This window comes from Callorhinus ursinus, unplaced genomic scaffold (genome assembly GCF_003265705.2).
Source record: "Callorhinus ursinus isolate GAN/ISIS: 27379988/994484 unplaced genomic scaffold, GSC_fseal_2.0 scaffold40, whole genome shotgun sequence".
NCBI classification, from domain to species: Eukaryota; Metazoa; Chordata; class Mammalia; order Carnivora; family Otariidae; genus Callorhinus; species Callorhinus ursinus.
The window spans coordinates 10737660-10757578 of NW_027397102.1; the positions used below are offsets into that span (position 1 = coordinate 10737660).

Here is a 19919-nt window from a genome sequence, read left to right on the forward strand (position 1 = left end):
CATGACCTCGCCTTTATTGTCCATGGGACCAACAGTGTTGCTTCAAAATACCATGTGACAATTGCCCCATTCATCTTATTTGCTTTTGGCAGACTTTGAAGTTAGAAAAAAGAACACATTGTGGTCCTTTCTAACCATCATATAAAAATTATTTTATATTGTTAATGACTAAAAAGTGCAGTCAGATTTTTCAGCCAGAAATTCTCTCCATCTTTTGTGTAAGTCTCTGTCTCCAGAAGAAGATTGTCTTAAGAAATTTCATGAGAAATGTTTTTAATATTGTGATAGCCACTTAAGAAATCTTATGACAGATGCTTTTAAAATTGTGAGAGCCACTCCAGGTTTAATATCATTCATAATAAATTGTTATTTTATTGTTAATGTTGCTTATTATTATTATTGTTTTATGAATATGGTACACATAATTAAAATAGTTGAGACTCATCAGTACTGTGCAGTGTTTGCTTAACTTGATATTTATCCCATTCAACCTTGCTAACCTAGAAAAATTGATAACATATGTCATTTACCAGGAAGTTTTAGAAATGAATGAATTGGATGCAATAAAGCTATCTCTGGAGCTGCCATAAAGCAACTCAAAAACTGGTATAGAGATTTTATAGCTTGTGGTAAAAGAGCTGAAAAATATAGTGAAATAATTAAAAGAAAAATATATTTCTTTCCTTTGCAGTTACAAACAGGGGCTGTGTTGCCAGGTGTACTTAAAAAAAAAAACACACACACACACACACACACCTTTTTGTCACTAATAATTACCAGATACGCTTTGAGGACTATAGGACACATAGGCAATCAAGCCACAATGACCTACCAGACCTTTTTATAAGATCTCCACTATTTGTCACCACTCTGTATGCTTATTTTTATTACTTAAATCTAGCCCTCTGCTCCACCTAGGTGAGTCTCCCTAGTTTTCTCTACATTGTCTTGCTTGTATCTATAGGCACCATATTCTTTTTGGTATCTTCCCTTAACTAAGACCTTTCTCATTTAAGAAGTCTCAGACTTCAATGAACAATATTGCTCCTCCATTTTTCAAGTTTCTATTCTTAAAGTCAGCTGAGAAAGATCATAGCACATTTGGGGAACTACCCATATTTTTGCATGCATATAGTACACGGTGGGACTGGGGCTGATGAGAAGTGAGGTTGGAAAAGTAAGCAGGGACCTCGTTTGCCTTTAGAGATTTTATATCTCATCCCAGAGGTAATAGGTAACCTTTAAAAGATTTTAAGCATGGTAGCAATGTGATTGATTGCACTTTAGAGAAATAACTCTGGTGGTGGTGTGGAGGATGGATTTAAGAAGAAGGCATAGAGGAAAAGAGGACAGAGGACACCTGTTAAGACACAGTTGTGGTAGTCCAGATTCTAATTCAAAAGAGCTTGAAATAAAGCAGTAAGAAGTAAGAATAGGGAAGCGAGGACACATTTGAAAGCTATTAAGACAGAAATGGCTGTAATTACTGGATTATTTGATGTAGTAGGAAAGAAAGTGGGAAAAGTTCAGTTTAACTCCAAGCTTTCTGATGTGGGGAGATGGTGGTGCCATTAACCAAGTTGAAATATAGAGGAGAATGGAAGAGAGGTGGTAGTAATGATACCAGTTTGTGACAAATGAAGATGGAGATTCTTGAGTAACATTTAGGTGCTGATGTCCAAAATTCATCTAAGATAAGCCCTGACCTTTAATATACCCCAGATGTAGAAGAAAAAGAACATAATGTTTATTGACATTGTATTTATATGTAGGGTTAGCAATTGTATGAAGCATTATCAGAATATTTGATCTTAACAATTACCCTTTAGAGTCATCATCACATGTAATAGTAGCTCCACTGTACATAAAAATAAGAAAACAAAGGTTCAAAAAAGACAAAATATGTTGTTCAAAGCTACAGATACAATTAAAAGAACTTGGAACTGGAACACTTGTATAGCAGTGATGGGTTCCAGAAAGTAACTCGTGGCTCAGGAAAAAAATGCTTGTAACAAATCTTCTGATTTCCAGAATCAACATTGTGTTCCTTTATGTTAAGTTAAAGATGAAACACCTCAAGAAGAAAGTAACAAATTACATGTTTACATAAAACAACTACTATAAGTATAATTAATTTTTGTAGATTTCTGTGCTTTGCATAGTTATAAATTACCTAAAAAATATATTTCCATTTTCCCCCTATTTTTTTTATTTTGGTAAAATACACTTAACATAAAATTTACCATCTTAACCAATTTTAAGTATACAGTTTAGTGCTATTAAATATATTCATGGGACACCTGGATGACTTAGTTAAGTGTCTGACTCTTGATTTCAGCTCAGGTCATGATCTCAGGGTCTTGGGATTGAGCCCTGTGTTGGGATCCACACTGAGAGCAGAGTCTGCTTGTCCCTCTCCCTCTCCCCACTTGTGTGCACTCTCTTTCACTCTAAAAAAATAAAATATTTAAAAAATAAATATATTCATAATGTTGTCCAAACATCACCACCATCCACCCCCATAACTCTTTTTACTTATAAAATTGAAACTCTATATCCATTAAATAAGAACTCGCAGTCCAATCCCCAGCCCATGGAAACCACCATTCTACTTTCTGTATCTGTGATTTTGACTAGTCTAAGTACGTCATATGGTGGAAAGATACAGTATTTGTCTTTTTGTGACTGGCTCTTTCACTTAGCATAATGTCCTCAAGGTTCATCCATGTTGAACCGTATGTCAGCATTTTCTTCCTTTCTAAGGGTAAATAATGTTCCATTGTATATTTAAACCATATTTTGCTTATCCATTTATCCAACAATGGACACTTGTGTTGCTTCCACATTTTAGCTTTAATGAAATAATGCTGTTTATGAACATGGGTGTACTAATGTCTCTTCAATACTCTGCTTTCAGTTCTTTTGAGCATACACAGAAGTGTAATTGCTTCATCATATGGTAATTCCTTTGTGTGTGTAGGTGTGGAACTGTTATATTGCTTTCCACAGCAGCTGTAACATTTTATATTCCCACCAATACTGCACAAGAGTTTCAATTTCCTCAAATCCTGGGCAATATTTGTTATCTTCCATTTTGTTATTCTGTGAGGTTTGTTTTGTTTTATTTTTATATAGGTCCCATCCTAATAAGTATGAGATGATATCTCAGTGAAATTTGATTTGCATTCCCTTAACGATTAGTGATGTTGAGCATCTTTTCATGAACTTATTGGCCATTTTTACATATTCCTTGAAGAAATGTCTATTTAAATCTTTTGCCCATTTTTGAGTCATTATTTAATTTTTGTTGTTGTTGAATGTTAGGAGATTTCTATATATTCTGAATATTAACCCCTTATCAGATATATGATTTGCAAATATTTTCTCCCATTCTGTTGGTTATCTTTTTACTCTGTTTACATTGTCTTTTTTTTTAAAGATTTTATTTATTTATTCATGAGAGACAGAGAGAGAGAGAGAAGCAGAGGGAGAAGCAGGCTCCCAAGGAGCAGGGAGCCTGACGCGGGACTTGATCCCAGGACCCCGGGATCATGACCTGAGCCGAAGGCGGACGCTTAACCATCTGAGCCACCCAGGCGCCTGACATTATCTTTTGATGCACATTTTTAAAATATTTCATGAAATCTAATGTGTCTGATTTTTCTTTTGTTGCCTATGCTTTTGGGGTTATACTCAAGAAATCACTGCCAAATCCAATGTCGTGAAGATTTCACTTTGTTTTCTTCTAAGAATTTTACAGTTTTAGGTCATATATTTAGGTTTTTGATCCATTTTGAATTAATTATTGTATATGGTGTTAGGTAAGGGTCCAACTTCATTCTTTTGCATGTGGATATCCAGTTTTCCCAACACCATTTCTTGAAAAGACATCATCAATGAATGGAATTGGCAGCCTTATCAAAAATCATTTAACCATGCATGTAAGAATTTATTTCTGAGCTCTCTATTTTTTTCATTGGTCTACATGTCTGTCTTTATGCCAGTACAGCACAGTTTTGATTCCTGTATCTTTTCAATAAGTTTTAAAATCAGGAATCGTGAGTCCTCCAGCTTTGTCCTTTTTCAAGACTATTTTAGCTATTTTGGGTCCCTTGATATTCCTAATAAATTTTAGGATGGGTTTTCTATTTCAGCAAATAACATCATTGGGATTTTGATGGAGATTTCATTGAATCTATATATCACTCTGGGTAGTGTTGACATCTTAACAGTATTAAGTCTTCCAATCTATGAACATGAGATGCATTTCCATTTATTTATGTCTCCTTTCATTTTTTCAGTAATGTTTTGTAGTTTTCACTGTACAAGTCTTAACTTCCTTGGTCAAGTTAATTCCTTTTTACATGGTATTGTAAATGGAACTTTTTAAGTTCCTTTTCAAATTGTTCATTCTTAATGCCTAGAAATGCAACTGATTTTTGTGTGTTGACTTTGTATACTGCTACATTGTTGAATTCATTTATTATCTCCAGCAGCTGTGTGTGTGTGTGTGTGTGTGTGTGTGTGTGTGTGTGTGTGTGTGTGTAATCATTAGGGTTTTCTATATGTAAGATCATATCATCTGCAAACAGAGGTAATTTTAGCTCTTTTTTTTTTCAATTTGGATGCATTTTATTTCTTTTTCTTGCTTAATTGTTCTGGCTACAACTTCCACCACTGTGCTGAATAGAAGTGATGAAAGAGGGCATCCTTTCTTTATCTCTGATCTTAAAAGAAGTCTTTCACTACTGAGTATGATATTCACTGTGGAGTTTTCATATATGACTTCTATTATATTAAGGTAGTTTCCTGCTATCCCTAGTGTATTATGTATTTTTATCATAAAAGGATGTTGAATTTTGTCATTTTTTTCTACATTAAATGAGATGATCATGTGATTTTTCTCATCGTTCTGTTAATGTGTTATAATTTATTGATCGATTTTCATATGTTGTGATATCCTTGAATTCCATGAATAAATCTTACTTGGTCATGATGTATAATCCTCTTAATATGTTGCTGAATTCTGTTTCCTAGTATTTTGTTGAGGATTTTTGAATTAGTGTTCATAAGGTATATTGATCTATGTTTTTCTCTTCTTGTGATTTTTTTTCCGGCTTTGGCATCAGGATAATGCTAGATTTATAGAATGAGTGATGCAGTGTCCCATCATTTTAAATTTTTTTAGAAACATTTGAGAAGGATTGACATTAGTTCTAGTTTAAATGTTTGGTAGAATTCACAAGTGAAGCCATCAGGTCCATGGCTTTGTCAGAAGAGTTTTGATTATTGATTCAATCTCCTTATTAGTTATAGGTTTATTTTGATTTTCAGTCTTCATGATTTATTCTTGGTAGATATTATGTTTCTAAAAATTTGTTCATTTCATTTAGGTTATCCAATTTGAGTACAATTGTTCATAGTACTCTCTTATAATCTTTGTTTCTGTAGAATTCAAAGTAATGTCCCCAATTTCATTTTTTATTTTAGAAATTTGAGTCTTCTCTCTTTTTTCTTAGTCCATCTAGCTAAAGGTCTCTCAATTTTGTCAATGTTTTAAAAGAACTAACATTAGTTTTATTGATTTTTATATTTTTTCCTCTTCTCTATTTATTTGACCTCTGCTATAGTCTTTATCATTTCCTTCCTTCTGCTAGCTTTTAGTTTAGTTTGTTCTTCTTTCTCTAGTTCCTTAAATTATACATTTAGGTTGTTGACTTGAGTTCCTTGACTGATTTTTTTAAAGAAATATTCATTTTTACTGCTTTTATGATTTCTATCTTCATACTTTGATTTTTGGTCTTTCCTTTTTACTCAAAGAGCCCCTTTTAATATTTCTTGCAGTGCTGGTTTAGTGGTCATGAACTCCTTTAGTTTTTGTTTGTCTGGGAAACTATCTTTCTTTCTATTCTGAATGATGATCTTGCTGGATACATTATTATTGGCTGCAGTGTTTTTTTATTCAGCACTTTGAATATATCATGCCACTTCTTTCTGGCTTGGAGATTTTCTGCTGAAAAAGCCACTGATAGGCTTATGGGGTGTCTTTTGTATGTAGCTGTCATCTTTTGTCTTGGTGCTTTTGAGATTTTTTTCATTATCATTATATCTTGACATTTTAATTACAGTATGTCTTGGTGTGGATCTGCTTTTATTGATTTTGCCAGAGGTTTTCTGTGCCTCCTAGATCTTGATGTCTGTTTCTTTCCCCCAGATTAGGGAAGTTTTCAGCTCTTATTCAAATAAAATCTCTGCCCCCTTTTCTCTTTCTTCTTCTTTGACTCCTGAGTTCCCTAAGTCTATTCTCGTTTTGCATAATTCCTTTTTCTCTCTTTTGTTCAACTTGACTGCTTTTCCATTACTCTGTTTTGTAGGTCATCAATTTGTTCCTCTGTTTCTTCCATCCTGCTATTCATCCTATCAATTATGTTTCTCATTTCATTTATTGAGCCTTTTATATCTGCTATGTTATTCTTTATCTCTTTGTTAATGGTCTCACTGATGTTATCCACTCTTCTCAATTCCAGTGAGTATACTTATCATTGCTTTAAATTCACTATCAGGCATATTACCTATATCTGTTTTACTTAGATCTGTGGCCATGGCCTTGTCATTTTCTTTCATTTGGGACAAATTTCTCTGCTTTCTCATTTTGTCTAAGTCTCTGTGCATGTTTCTCTGTGTTAGGAAAATCAGCTACATCTTCTATTCTTGAGGGTAATGGCTTTATGAAGAAGAGGTCCTGTAGTGCCCTGCAATGTAATTTCCCTTGGTCCCAAGGGCCTGGCACTTCCAGGATTGTCTCCAATATGTACTGCATATGTTCTGCTGTTCTGCCCTGGCCACCTTATTTTTCAGAGCAGTCATCTGCAGAGGCTCTCTTTGCCTGTTGTGGGCAGTGTTTGGTCCTGTGTCTGAATGTGGTGAATTTTAACTACGTGTGCTCTTGTGAAATAACATCTGGCACCACTGCCACCGGCACAGAGGCCTTGCAAATCTCCCAGGTAGGGAGATGCGGTTTTGGCATGGATTTGGGCCAGACTTATGGGGGAAGAGGTCATCTGTGCTGGGACTGAGGCAAGTGTGACTAGGAGGGGCACTTCCACCAGAGCATGTGGAGGCATGGCTTAGTGTAAGCAAGTAAGGTACCCAGTATTGCTGCTGTGCAGATTACAGCAGGTGGCTCTGTATTTATGCTGAGGGGAAGGGGAGGGAATTGGTGCCTTTCAGTTTCTTTGTTCTCAGAGAGGTCTTTCTGTGAACATTGCCTCTCTGGGGCATCTTCCAAGATGAGCAAATAACCTCCCTATTTATGCCCCAGGTGCTCTTCAGATCAGTGTTTCCACACTGTATGTTCACAAGCTGTTTTCCCTGTCTTTTCTCCAAGAGCAGCCCCAACATCACTGGAGCTTTCCCAGAGTCAATCTTGCTGACATTTAAAACTCCATGCTTTAAGCCCTGCTGTTTGCAAGAACTCATGAAAGTCAGGTCCTCTAGCTTTCCAAGACAACTGTTATGAGGGTTTGTTTTCCCCATGTGCTCCCTTGTGTGTCAGTCTTTGTCTCACCCTTCTCTGTGACTGCAGCTCCCTCCCCGTTGCAGCAGCCATAATCTGTTTTTCTCCCAAACTGTGTCTCTGTACTTCCTATCTCCTTCAATGTAGCCTTTCTCTACCTTTAGTTGTGGAGTTTGTTCTGTCAGTCTTCACAACAATTTCTGTAGTATTTAGGATGATTTGATAGTTATCTAGTTGTATTCATGGGGCGAGGCAAACCTAGGGTCCTACTTCCCCATCACCATCTTCCCCTCCTGTCTCCTAAATTGTATCTCAGTTTAAGGTTAAACATTTTTGAACACCATTACAGGGATAAAAGTGCAAGCCACAATGTGGTAGAAGATATCAACACATATAACTGGCAAAGTGCCTGTATAAGGTCTTATAAAGGACAACTAAAAATAAATGAGAAAAAAATAGACAACACAATAGAAAAAGTAGGAAAAACTTAAGCACTTCATGAAAGATAATATTCATATGGCCAATTGAAATATGAAACAGTGATCAATTTCATTAGACATCATGGAAAGGCAAAATAAACTTGAATGAGATACCACTATACACCTACCAGTATGGTTAAAATGAAAAAGACAATACCAATTGTTAGTGAAGATGTTGAGCAACTCTAACCTTCAAACCCTACTGGTGGAAGTGTAAATTGATACAATTATTCCAACAATTACATTTCTATCTTCTGTTCTTCGGCCAATTTTTATGTGCCTGCTACCAAAGCAAAAAATAGCTGCACATAGACTCTTACTGAATTCACTCCGGGACAATCTGATGGTGCCCTGCCTCATGCTCATGCTATAATCTTCTCACTTTGCCCCCTATGGTTCCTCTTTTGACATGGAAACATGCAATACTATGGACCCACCCAGCACCTGTACATGTGCAGCTTGGAATTTGGGGGCAGGTAACCTTCCATGGCATGAATCTTTAGTAAATGGATGATGAGAAACAAAGGATAAATACTTTTTTTCTTCTTCTCACTGCCAGATTGTCCTGATACAGCCCACATAGCCTCTCAAAAATGAGATTGTGAGATTGAGCAATCAGTTGTGTTAGTTCCAAGTGGTGGTCAGCTCAGTAACACAGTCTTGAGTTAACTCTCCCTTCTCCTGAGACTTGGTCACCTTGTGAATGTTCTCCCTAATCAAGTAATAGTACATACTATATTTCTCAGGCTGTTTTCTGAAGAACCCAGGCTAAGGAAATACCCAACTGAATCATAAACATAGGTACATCAAAAGACATGTACAAGAATGTTTATAGCAACATTATTCACAATATCCAAAAACTAGAAACAACTCAAATGTCCATCAAAGTATAATAGATTTTAAAATGTGACAGAAGTCAGAAGTACCTAGTCAGTTAAGCATCTGACTCTTGACTTTGGCTCAGGTCATGATCTCAGAGTCATAAGATCGAGCTCCACATTGGGTTCCATGCTGGGCATGGAGCCTGCTTAAGATTCTCTCTCTCTCCCTCTCCCTCTCCCTTTGCTTCTCCCCCCACTAGCATGCTCTCTCTCTCACTAAAAAAAAATAAAATAAAACAAAATGTAAAAGAAGTCAAATGCAAAAGAATACCTACTGTGTGATTCCATTTATGTAAAGTTCAAACACTGGCAAAATTAATATATGGTGTGAGGACGGAAGAGTGGTTATCTTTAGAGAAGAGAGTGAGTAATTAATGAGAGTGAGCACAATGAAGGCTTCTAGAGTCCTAGCAATGTTTGATTTTTTGATTTGTGTGCTGTTATGTGGATGGATTTAGTCTATAATAATTCCTGTTTATACACTTTTCTACAAATAGGTTATACTTCAATTTAAAAAAAAATGATTGTCATAGTCCCACTTGTCCATTTTTGCTTTTGTTGTCTCAAGCAACCTATGGAATGGAAGAAAATATTTGCAAACCATATATCTAATAGAGGGTTAATTTCCTAAATATGTAAGAAACGCCTATAACTAACTCAATATCAAAAATAAAATAAAAATAAAATAAATAACCTGATTTAAAAATAGCCAAAGGCCCTGAATAGACAATTCTCCAAAGACATACAAATGGAAATGAGAATATATGATTCTCAACACTTCTGATCATCAGAGAAATGCAAATCAAAACCACAATGAGATAATAATTTCACACTTGTTAGAATGGCCATTATGAAAGCAAGGAAGAAAGAGAGAGAGAGAGACAGAGAAAGGAAGAAAGGAAGGAAGGAAGGAGGGAAGGAAGGAAGGAGGGAATGGAAGGAAGAAGGAAGGAAGGAAAGAAAGAAGGAAGGAAGGAAGGAAGGAAGGAAGGAAGGAAGGAAGAGAAAATAAGTATTGGCAAGGATATGGAAAAATCAAAACCTTTGCACTGTTGGTGGGAATACAAAATGGTGCTACCAATATGGAAAAAAGTATGGGGGTTTCTGAAAAAAATTAAAAATAAAACTACTGTATCATCCACAAATCCCACTCCTGAGTATTTCAATCCAAAATAATTGAAATCAAACTCTCAGATATCTGGATTCTCATGTTCTTTGAAGCATTATTCACAGTGATCAAGATATAAAAACAATCCAAATGTCCATTGACAGACTAACGGATAAAGAAAATGTGGTATACACATGCAATGGAATATCATTCAGCCTTAAAAAAAGAAGGAAATCCTACTATTTGCAACATGAATGATTCTGGAAGACATTATGCTAAGTGAAATGTCAGTCACAGAAAGACAAAAACTACAGGATCCCACTTATATAGAGAAAGGTATATACAATAGTCAAACTCATAGAAGCCAAGAATATGACGTCTTGCTAGGGGATGGAGGGAGGGAGAAATGGAGAGTTGTTGTTCAATGGGTATAAAGTTATACAAGATAAATAAGTTCTAGAGATCTGCTGTACAACGTAGCGCATATAATTAACAATACAGTGTTGTGCACTTAAAAAGTTAAGAGGATAGACTTCATGTTCAATCTCTTACCACAAAAATGAAGAAGGGTACACAAGAAATCTTTTGGAGGTAGTGGATATGTTTATTACTTGGATTGTGCTGATGTTATCATGTGTATATTTATATGTCCAAACTCATCAAAATGTATAAATTAAGTATGTGTAATTTTCTGTATATTAAGTATACTTTAATAAAGCTGAAAAAAACTTAAATGGAAAGGTAGGCCATAGAGGGAGAAGGTAGTGATTTCCATAGCAAGTCTCTAAATCTGGGACATAACTCCAGGGAAGTTTTCCAAGAAAGGAGCAGTCCCACCACCTATGAAAAACTGAGTATCTATAAGTAAAGCCTACAATGTGGGATATTTTTGGACTTCCCAGGACATGTGAGTTATGGCTTACAGACTATCCAACATTGAACTAAACAAGAACCACCTACTGATCATCTACAACTAGGGAATAGTTAAGGATCCAACTTCATCAACATCCAGTGACTACCCCCAGTGACTACTTCCACAGGAATCACATCAATCCATGACCAAGACTTCTTTGCTTCCAGTATGATTTGCTTCATGTGAACCTTCCCTCCTTAAAATGCCCCAGAACACTCATAAACTCAAGGAGAAGAGGGAGGAGGGGTTTTGTAGATTTTTTTCCTTTTAGTGCTTTGAATATATCATGGCACTCCCTTCTGGCATGTGAAGCTTCTGCTTAAAAATTAGGCGATAGCCTTTTAAGTTTTCCCTTGTAGGTAATTTTTGCTTCTCTCCTGGTGTTTTCAAAGGTCTTTATCTTTAATTTTTGACATTTAAATTATTATCTGTCATTGTATGGACTTTATTGGGTTCATCTTGTTTAGAACTTCCTGTGCTTCTTCGACCTGGATGTCTTTTTACTTCCCAATGTTACGGAAGGTTTCATTTATTATTTCTTTAAGTTAATTTTCTACCCCTTTCTTTCTTTTTTTCCCTGGGACCCCTCTAATGCAAATGTTTGTTCACTTAATCTTGTCCAAGAGATCCTTTAACCTATCTTAACTTTTATTTCTCTTTAGGCTGTTCAGCTTTCAAGATTTCCATTACCCTGTCATCTAGATCACTGATATTCATCTGCATCTGCTATACTACTGTTATTTTTTATTTAAATTCAATTAGCCAACATATAGTACATCATAAGTTTCAATGTAGTGTTCAATAATTCATCAGTTGCATATAACACCCAGGGCTCAAACGTGCCCTCATTAATGCCCATCACCCAGTTACCCCATCCCCCCACCAACCTCCCCTCCAGCAACCCCGTCTGTGTCCTACAGTTAAGAGTCTCTCATGGTTTTTCCCACTCTCTGATGACTTCCAATTCAGTTTTGCCTCCCTTCACCTATGATCCCCTGCACTGTTTCTTATATTCCACATATAAGTAAAAATTTATGATAATTGTCTTTCTCAGAATTATTGTGCTCAGCATAATACCCTCCACTTCCATCCACATCAATGTAAAAGTAAGTATTCAACCTTTATGATGGCTAAGTAATATACCGTTGTATATATATATACCACATCTTCATTATCCATTCATCTGTCAGTGGATATCGACTTTTTCCACAGTTTGGCTATTGCGGACATTGCTGCGATGAACACTGGGGGGCAGGTGCCCCTTCGGATCCCTACATTTGTATCTTTGAGGTAAAAACCTAGTAATGCAATTGCTGGATCATAAAGTAGCTCTATTTTTAACTTCATGAGGAACCTCCATACTGTTTTCCAGAGTGGCTGTACCAGCTTACATTCCCACCAACGTGTAAGAGAGTTCCCCATTCTCTGCATCCTTACCAACAGTTGTTGTTTCCTGTCTTAATTTTAGACATCCTGACTGGTGTGAGGTGGTACCTCATTGTGGTCTTGATTTGTATTTCCCAGATGGCAAGTGATGTGGAGCATTTTTTATGTGTCTGCTGGCCATTTGTATGTCTTCTTTAGAGAAATGTCTGTTTGTGTCTTTTGCCCATTTCTTGACTGGTTTATTTGTTATTTGGGTGTTGAGTTTGATAAGTTCTTTATAGATTTTAGATACTAGCCCTTTATCTGATACGTCATTTGCTAATATCTTCTCTCATTTCATAGTTTGCCTTTTAGTTTTGTTGACGGTTTCCTTTGCTGTGTAGAAGCTTTTTATCTTGATGAAGTCCCAATAGTTAATTTGTGCTTTTGCTTCCCTTGCCTTTGGAGACATGTCTAGCAAGAATTTGCTCTGGCCGTGGTTGGAAGAGGTTACTGCCTGTGTTATCTCCTAGGATTTTGATGGAGTCCTATCTCACATTTAGGTCTTTCATCCATTTTGAGTTGATCTTTGTGTATGGTGTAAGAAAAAGGTCTAGATTCATTCTTCTACATGTGGCTGTCCAATTTTCCCAGCACCATTTACTGAAGAGACTGTCCTTTTTCCATTGGATATTCCTTCCTGCTTTGATGTAGATTAGTTGGCCATACAGTTGAGGGTCCATTTCTGGTTTCTTTATTCTGTTCCATTGATCTATGTGTCTGTTTTTGTGCCAACACCATACTATCTTGATGATTACAGCTTTCTAATATAGCTTGAAGTGTGGCATTGTGATGCCACCAGCTTTGGTTTTCTTTTTCAACATTCCTCTGGCTATCTGGGGACTTTTCTGTTTCCATACATATTTTAGGATTATTTTCTTCCAGCTCTGTGAAAAATGTTGATGGTATTTTGATAGGGATTGCATTGAATCTTTAGATTGCTCTGGGTAGCATAAACATTTTCACAATATTTATTCCTCCAATCCATGAGCATGGAATGTTTGTCCATTTCTTTGTGTCTTCCTCAATTTCTTTCATAAGTGTTCTATAGTTTTTAGAGTACAGATCCTTTACCTCTTTGGTTAGATTTGTTCCTAAGTATCTTATGGGATTTGATGCAATTGTAAAAGGAATTGATTCCTTGATTTCTCTTTTGTCTGTCTCATTGTTAGTGTATAGAAATGCAACTGATTTCTCTGCATTGATTTTATATCCTGCCACATTGCTGAATTGATATATGAGTTCTAGCAATTTTGGGGTGGAGTCTTTTGGGTTTTCCCAATAAAGTACCATGTCATCTGTGAAGAGTGAGAGTTAGACTTCTTTGCCAGTTTAAATGCCTTTATTTCATTCTGTTGTTTGATTGCTGAATCTAGGACTTCTAGTACTATGTTGAACAACAGTGATGAGGGTGGGCATCCCTGTCATGTTCCTGACCTCAGCAGAAAAACCTTCAGGTTTTTCCCATTGAGAATGATTATTTGCTGTGGGCTTTTCATAGATGTCTTTCATAATATTGAGGTAGCTTCCCTCTATCCCTACACTGTGGAAAATGTTAATCAAGAAAGGATCCTATATTTTGTTAAATTCATTTTCTGTCTCCATTGAGGTGATCATATGGTTCTTGTCCTTTTGTTTACTGTGATGTATCATGTTGATTTATTTGTGAATGTTGAACCACCCTTGCAGCCCAGGATTAAATCCCATTTGGTCATAGTGAATAATCATTTTTATGTACTGTTGGATCCTACTGGCTAGTATCTTGGTGAGTATTTTGGCATCCATGTTCACTGGAGATATTGGTCTATAATTCTCCTTTTTGGTGGGGTCTTTGGTTTTGGGATCAAGGTAATGCTGGCCTCATAGAACAAGTTTGGAAGTTTTCCTTCCATTTCTATCTTTTGAAACATCTTCAGAAAAGTAGCTTTTAATTCTTTAAATGTTTGATAGAATTCCCCTGGAAAGCCATCTAGCCCTGGATTCTTGTTTGTTGGGAGATTTTTAATTACTGCTTCAATTTCCTTGCTGGTTTTGGGTCTGTTCAGGTTTTATATTTCTTCCTCTTTCAATTGTGGTAGTTTATATATTTTCAGGAATGCATCCATTTCTTCCAGATTTCCTAATTTGTTGGCATATAGTTGCTCATAATGTGTTTTCAAAATTGTATTTTCTTGGTGTTGGTCATGATCTCTCCTCTTTCATTCATGATTTTATTAATTTGGGTCCTTTCTCTATTCTTTTTGATGAGTCTGGCTAGGGGTTTATCGATCTCATTGATTCTTTCAAAGAACCAACTTCTAGTTTCATTGATCTGTTCTACTGTTCTTTTGTGAGGTTTTTTTTTTTTTATTAATTTCTGCTCTAATCTTTATGATTTTTCTTCTCCTGTTTGGTTTACCCTTTATTTGCTGTTCTTCCTCCACTTCTTTAGGTGTAAACCCATTTACATTCAGAGAAATATTGACAGATATGAATTTAGTTCCATTGTATTACCTGTAAAGTCCCTGTTTCTGTAGATTGTCTCTGTTTCTTTCTGTTCTATGTTACTTTTGGGCTCTCTCTTCACTTACAGGATCCCCTTTAATATTTCCTGGAGGGCTGGTTTAGTCATCACAAAATCTTTTAGTTTCTCATTGTCTTGGAAGCTATTTATCTCTCCTTCCATTCTGAATGACAGCCTTGCTGGATAACATATTCTTGGCTGCATGCTTCAGTATGCATGATATATTCATTTACTACCCTGAATATATCATACCAGGCTTTTCTGGACTGCCAGCTCTCTGTGGATAAGTCTGCTGCCAGTCGAATGTTTCTATCATTGTAGGTTAAGGAACTCTTTTCTCGAGATTCTTTCAGGATTTTATTCATCTCTGAAATTTGCACACTTTACTATTCTATGTCAGGTTGTTGATCTATTTTTATTGATTTTGTGGGGCATTTTCTCTACCTCTTGGACTTGAATGCCTGTTTCCTTCCCCAGATTAGGGAATTTCTCAGCTATGATTTGCTCAAATATGCCTACTGTCTCCCAATCTCTCTCTTTCTTCTTCCTCGGAGACCCCAATAATTCTAATATTGTTTCACTTTAGGGTATCACTGATTTCTCAAATCCTCTCCTCATGGTCCATTCGTTGTTTTTCTCTCTTTTCCTTAGCTTCCTTCCTCTCCATCATCTTCTCTTCTATGTCACTGACTCTCTCTTCTGCCTCATTTACCCTAGCTGTTAGAGCATCCAATTTAGATTGCATCTCAGTTAAAGCATTTTTAACTTTGGCCCGATCAGATTTTATTTCTGCACTAAGAGATTCTCCAGTGTCCTTTTTTAAAATTTAAATTCAATTAGCCAACACATTGTATATCATTAGTTTCAGATGTAGTGTTCAACAATTCACCAGGTGTGTATAACACCCAGTGCTTATCCCATCACGTGCCCTCCTTAATGCCCATCACCCAGTTACCCGATCCCCCCACCCACTTCCCCTTTAGAAACCCTCAGTTTGTTTCCCATAATTAAGAGTCTCTCCGTCTAGTGTCTTTTATGCCTTTTTCAAGCCCAGCTAGTAACTTTAGACTCATTATCCTGAATTCCAGCCCTAACACTTTACTTATATCCATATGGATTAGATCTGTGGCAGAGAGTATTACCATTGGGTCTTTCCTTTTTTTGTGAATTCCTCCTTCCAATCATTTGTCTCAGAGAAGAATGGATGAATGAGAGAGAAAATCAAAAATATCAACCATGACCCAAGCGAAATATACACTAGACAAATCCAAAGAGGTCAGAAACCAAACAAGAAAAGAAAAAGAAAAAAAGGGGGTAGGTAAAGAGAAAATCTAACCTCCCAGGTGTTCAAAAACAGGGTGATCCACTTGTTCCTGCATGTATTTTGGACTGTTTGTTAGAAGACACTAAATCCCCAAATTGTAAAGAAAGCAAAACTTATACATATACAAAAATAAAATTGAATACAGTGAAAGGAAGCCAAAAATGAAGAATATATCTATAAAATGTAAGTGTAAAAATGAAAATTAAATGAAGACTTAAAAACAGAAAGTTGATAAAATAAGAAACTAGTTGAAAATGAAAAGAAGAACAAAAAGAAAAGGAAAAGTTTAAACTGAAGGATAAAAGAATCATGAGAAAAAAACTCAACTTCTATATACCAGCGCTGGAATTTTGCAGTTCTGTGTGCTGGGTAAACTTGGTATTCCCCTGATGTTACAGCTGGTCTTCTGGTGTAGGGGCCTGCTGTGCTTATAATGAGGTGTGTTTGTCTACACGAAGTTGCACCGCTTCTTGAGGGGGGGCTGGTCTCAGTTTAAGCTGCTTCGGGTTCTTTGATGTGGCTTTTTTTCCCTGAAGGCTCTCTTTGCCACTTCAGAGGTTGAAAATAAAAATGGTTGTGCCCTGATCTCCAGCCCTGGAGCTGAAAGATCATGCTGCCCTCTTTCTTCAGTAAACCCTCAGGGAAAAGCAATCTTCACCTTTGTGTGTGCCAAACTCTGCAGACTCACGTGTTGTGCCCCTGTGCCTCCCCTCCTGGGGAAGGGAGGAGGGTTGCTGGGGGCCTGCTGCTTGCAGGGTCCCCACTTGGAGAGCAGTCACACCATCTTGCTGTAGATTGCTGTTTATGGCAAACCTAGCTGAAAGCACACCCCCAGCCTCACTGACCGTAGCCAGTTTCCCAGCTAAATGTTTGGGAACTATGCCGGCTCAGGCACCCCCATTCTTTCTGTGATCCAGGGATCCTGAGACCACACTGTCCCACCTAGGATTCTGCCCTGCTTCACCACCTGAGCACCTTTCAGACAGGGATGTCTCTCAATGGAGCAGATTTCTAAAGGTTCCAATTTTAAACTATATCACTTTCCAATAGCCAGCTTGTGAAGGCTCCCTTCCCCATCCATTTATCTTCTGATATATCCCCTCTGATTCAATTTTCCACACATTCTACCTTGCAAAATGTCCTTGATTTTCTATTTGTAGAAATTCAGGGATTCTTTTCTTACATCTCAGGTTGAATTCATAGGCATTCAGAATAATTTGATAGATATCTAGCTAAATTCAAGGGTCCAGATAAAACGAAGTCTCCTACTCTTCTACTTTCTTGCCTCCCAGTCTAGTCTACTGTTGATTCCCTCTAGTATGTTTTTTTATTTCAGTTATTGTACTCTTCAACTCTCATTGGTTCATTTTTATATTTTTTATCTCTTCATTGAATTTCTCACTGAGCTTTTCCATTCTTCTCTCCAGGCCAGTGAGCATCTTTACAATCATTACTTCTAATCTTAATCAGGCATATTGCTTAGCTCCCTTTAATTTAGTTATTTTCTGAGGTTTAATCTTGTTCTTTGTTTTGGGGAATATTCCCTTGTCTCCCCATTTTGTTTCACTTTCTGTGTTTGTTTCTATGGATTAGGCAGAACAGCTACTTCCTCTAAACTTGAAGGAATGGTCTAATGTATGATCATCTATGTAGATTTTGTGTGATTGGTGACTTTTGCTGGCTGGCTGGAGCTGTGGATGTTGTGGGCTGGGGTCTGGGGGCTTTCTGCAGCGTGGGCACACTCTCAGAACATTTAAGTTGAGGTGGATGCAGACCAGTGTGTCCTGGGGTTCTTTGTGTTGAGGGTACCCTGGTAGGACAGTTGAATCTGAAATGGGTGCAAGCTGGGTTTCCGTGGGGCACTCTGTGTAGGGGGTGCCCTGATGGTGAGGCTGGAGCTGAGGTATTATGCAAGTTGGGAGGCCCCTGAGCTCTCTGTGCTGAGGGTGCCTTGACAGGCTAACTGAAACTAAACTGGGTGCAAGCCAGGGGGACTCAGGCTCTACACACAGAGGGCACCTTGGTAGGACAACTGACACTGAAGTGGATATAAACCAGGTATCCCAGGACTCTCTGCACATAGGGTGCCCACAAGGGGTGGCTGGAGGTGAGGCATGGTACAGGACAGGAGTTCCTTGGTGTTCCATGCAGATGGTGCCCAGGCAATTCTGCTAAAGCTAAAATGGTTTTGGGGCAGTGTGTTCCCTGGGCTCTTCATACAAAATATGCCCTGTCAGAGCAGCTGAAGCTGAATTGGGTGCAAACCTATATGTCCCAAGGTACTCAACTCAGTGGGTGCCCTGGCCAGGTAACTGAAACCATGACTGGTGTGGGAAGGTGTGTTCTGGGGTGCTGCACACAGGGTGTGCTATGATGGAAAGGCTGAAATTAATGCAACCTTAGGCTAGGGGTTCCCAGGTTGTTCCACATAGGGAGCACGCTGGCAGGGCAGCTGGATCTGAAGCACACATTAACCAAGTTTCCTGAGCACTCTGCCCTTGGGGTGCCCTAGCAAGCCATCTAAAGCCAGAGTGGTTTAGACCTGGAGTTTTCCACAATGCTTTGTGCCTATGTCACTTTGGCACAAAGGCTGGGGCTGCAGTGATCACTAATCAGGGGTGTTCTAGTGTGCAATGCCTTGTGGCTACCTTGGTGGGACAGCTAGGGCTGGTGTGGGCTATGGGCCTGAGGCTCACTGATGTGTCAGGTCAGCTAGGATGCCTGGACCGTACACTGGTTTGTGCTTTCAAAGTTGGGGGAAGTGTAAATCTTGTCTATCAGCCTCTCCCATCTACAGAGCATTCCAGCTGTTCCCCCAGCCATTTGGTAAAGGTCTAGTGGTAACTGTTTTATATGCTAGTTGCTGTTTTAAGTTGCTTTTTAAAGAAAAAAAAAGAAGAAAAAAGAGAAAAGAGGAAAAAAAAGAAGAGAAAAAAAAGAAGACAACATGTAGCTTTTTTTTTTTTTTTTCTGTATACTGGAGTGACCAGGGCTGGTGTACGTTTGTAGACCGAAGGCTTGCAGAGACAGCAAGACAGTTATGGAATCCAAGACCTTGCTCTGGCTTGTGCTTTTAAGGTGGAGAGGGAACATAAATCTGCAGTTCTTCAGTTCCTATGACCCAGAGACCAGTCCCATGACTCCTCTGCCATTTGGCAGAATTCTAGTGTTGTCTCTTTTACATATCAGTTGTTCATTTATTTATTTATTTTAAGATTTTATTTATTTATTTGAGAGAGAGAGAGAGAAAGTACGAGAAGGGGGAGGGTCAGAGGGAGAAGCAGACTCCCTGCTGAACAAAGAGCATGATGTAGGACTCGATCCTGGGACTCTGGGATCATGACCTAAGCTGAAGGCAGATGCCCGACTGACTGAGCTACCCAGGTGCCCTTAGTCGCTCTTTTAAATCAATGCTTCTTTTCTGTGCCCAATAACAGAGGAATCTGTTCCCAGGTCCTCAGTACTATCCCTTCCCACTGCAGTTCACAGATTTGGGTGGTTGAAGGATTCCTTTGTTACCATGGTTCCTTCTCTCTTGCTGTTCTCTTTTGCTGTTTTATCTTTTGTTATGCAGAAGTTTTCAGTCTGCCCTCAGTTTTTCTTCAGGAGGAGCTGTTCTATAAATAATTGTAATTTGGTGTGTTTCGTGGAGGATGTGAGTTTAGGGTCTTCCTATGTCACCATCTTGGACCAGAACTCTACACCACAGCTTTTTTATCCATTCATCTATCAACGGACACAGGTTGCCTCCCTATCTTGACTGTTGTAAA

At 37.8% G+C, this 19919-nt stretch overlaps 1 long non-coding RNA gene across 1 annotated transcript in view; it reads left to right on the forward strand.

Annotated features, from left to right (window-relative positions):
• Positions 1–9835: 9835 nt before the first annotated feature.
• Positions 9836–19919, forward strand: part of LOC141370610 (uncharacterized) — a 202930-nt gene continuing 192846 nt past the window's right edge. Inside the window, exon 1 of the long non-coding RNA XR_012374790.1 lies at positions 9836–9888. This is a non-coding gene — a long non-coding RNA (uncharacterized lncRNA). The remainder of the gene's footprint in view (positions 9889–19919) is intronic.